Genomic DNA, 2,500 nt, shown 5'->3' on the forward strand with positions numbered 1-2,500 from the left:
AATTGAAATTTGACGAGTTTCACAATAATATGTGGAAGGAATACTGTACTTGCCTTTCACCAAAATGGTGATGATGAAAGGAAGACAATCGCACAAGTTTGAATTTCAAGTCTCCAAATAAAATAAGGTCAGCCTTGGATGAAAACAGACACAATCGAACCTTTTTCGAAACCAAACAAATTTTTCACGCACACATACAGTATTACAGCTTGGATACCAATGAATGTTTCGTTGGTTGGATAACACAGCTGTCGCTTACACTGTAGTTAATAACAGTATCTTGCTATCTTTACAGTAAAGAAGTCTTTGGATTTACATTATGTAAAGATAATAAAATTTGAGTCCTTACAGAAATCGCGCACTTTCTCATTTTGATTACGATTTCTTGCTTTAAGAATCGATTCTTCACACCATGAGATATAAAACTTGACAGTCTTCCGCTTATTTCACAAGTGCAGCAGATCATTGTTCTTTCCCGTGGCAAGCCTCATCTTTTCTCTCGCGGCTTTCCCGTGGCAAGCCTCATCTTTTCTCTCGCGGCAAATTGCACCTTGGTTTTACCAAGGGAAAAATTTGCATACCTCGTTGGCGCGCGACCACTACCTGTGGCAAAGACGAGGTATTGCCTCGTTCCAAACGGTCAATACTTTCAGGCGGTACTGTAGCATGAACAAAGATAACTTCTGATAAAACAACATGAGGTTTGCAGTACCAACATATTCAATAACCTTATCCTAACTTGAATGACATCTACTTTTCAGGGTAAGCTCTTCCCAACAATATTTAACTACTGGCAAAAATACCAAGCCAAAGTACTGGAAAAAGTGAAAGCCATCCAAGGGGGTGTTGTGGTTGCGGGAGATGGAAGACAAGACAGTATGGGGCACAGTGCCAAATTTTGAGCATATACAATCTTTTGCTGTATTTTGCCAATAATTTTTCACTTTGCTCTCATTCAGGTAGGGAAGAGGTCATTGTTTGCCCAGTATAGTTGGTACTGTTATTGTTTTGGCAAGGATGATATTTTATGGATGAGCACAGTGAGTGAATCTGTAATATATTGGTTTTAACTCAAGAAAAGTACCATCTTCATCATGCATGATTGTGATATTTCCTTTTGCAACTCAGACAAACATCTGACAACCTTAAGAAATAAACCACACAATTTTCAAAGGGTACGTCATTAACATCTTACAGTCAGGAAACAGAAAAATATACACCATGAAGGCTTAGGACATAGTTTTGTTTGAATTCAGCAAGTGGTCCATTTTTTACTAAACCTCTTGGCTTTAGATGACAGCTAAAGTGACTGTATAAATACTTGCACAGGATTTGAACAGCTCTTTTTATATTCTCCAGAGAAACCAAGCAGGCAGTAGTACAGCCATGGAATTCATGGGATTCAAACAGTGTATGGAATATTTGCTGGGCTGTGGTATCACAATAACAACTTTTATCTCTGACTGACACACTTCTATCGCAAGCCATTTGAGGAAAGTGCTGACCCACATCGTTCACTAGTTTGACATTTGGCATTTAAAGAAGAGTAAGTCAATCCTGTTTTTAAAGTGCATGCAAACCATTACAACAAGAAGAAAGAACTTTGAGTCCACATTATCAAGGCGTCTTACAATGAAAAATATAACCAAATTGGGAGAAAATAAAGCTAATGCATTTAAGCATTACATTTGCAAGGTCCAATGGTTTTTGTCTCCCTGGAACCTTGGGAACTGGTAGGAGGTGGCTTTATGCAAGGTACATGTAGCAATTTTAATACATCTGCTTTGACAATTTAATAATTATACCTGTCGGTCATAAACTTTAATGAACATGTAATACCTCCTAGCAGCAGCCAAGTTCGTAATGCCCTTGACACTGTTATCACTATTGTGTTGTTATTTTGCACATTTAGAAATAACAAAGGTTCTCAGCAAGCTGGCAAAAGAGAAAGGATGTGAGGTTTTGGCTGACTGGATTAAGCCATGTGAAAACCACCTTTTTTAGAGTGCCTCAACTACTTTCAGTGGTGATGGAAGAGTAATTTGGGCCAAATTCAAGACCTTTATGAGTCATATTATAAACGAGCATTCGTCCCTTGATGATCTCCTATTTAATAGGTGTGGACATGACGAAATACATCCAAGAAAATGGCTCCATGCTGGTATGTTGCTCTATATAGAAAAATAATCTGTTCTTGTGTTTTACAGCAAACAACATGAAATACGTTTAATATTTTTCTCGTAATTTTTGGAATCTTAATTGGGAAAAATAATATAATTATTATGTTTGGTTTGTGGCTTTTAGGCTCTGTTACCTTTCAAAAACTCTGCACAGCTTTAACAAACAACAGTCTGGTAAAGGGAATGAAACAGGCATCGCCTTTTGCCCAAACAAGCTGCTTAGAAGGCTTCCACTTGCTGCTCAACCAATTTGCTCCGAAGATGATTGCATATTCGTATGTTGGAATGTATTGTAGGTAAATTAAAGTATTTCTGGTGGT

At 37.6% G+C, this 2,500-nt stretch overlaps 1 pseudogene; it reads left to right on the forward strand.

The window, feature by feature from the left end:
* The window catches only part of LOC138001401 (uncharacterized), a 10,127-nt pseudogene that overhangs the window by 6,856 nt on the left and 771 nt on the right, over positions 1 to 2,500 (forward strand).

Source organism: Montipora foliosa, chromosome 4 (assembly GCF_036669935.1).
Source record: "Montipora foliosa isolate CH-2021 chromosome 4, ASM3666993v2, whole genome shotgun sequence".
NCBI classification, from domain to species: Eukaryota; Metazoa; Cnidaria; class Anthozoa; order Scleractinia; family Acroporidae; genus Montipora; species Montipora foliosa.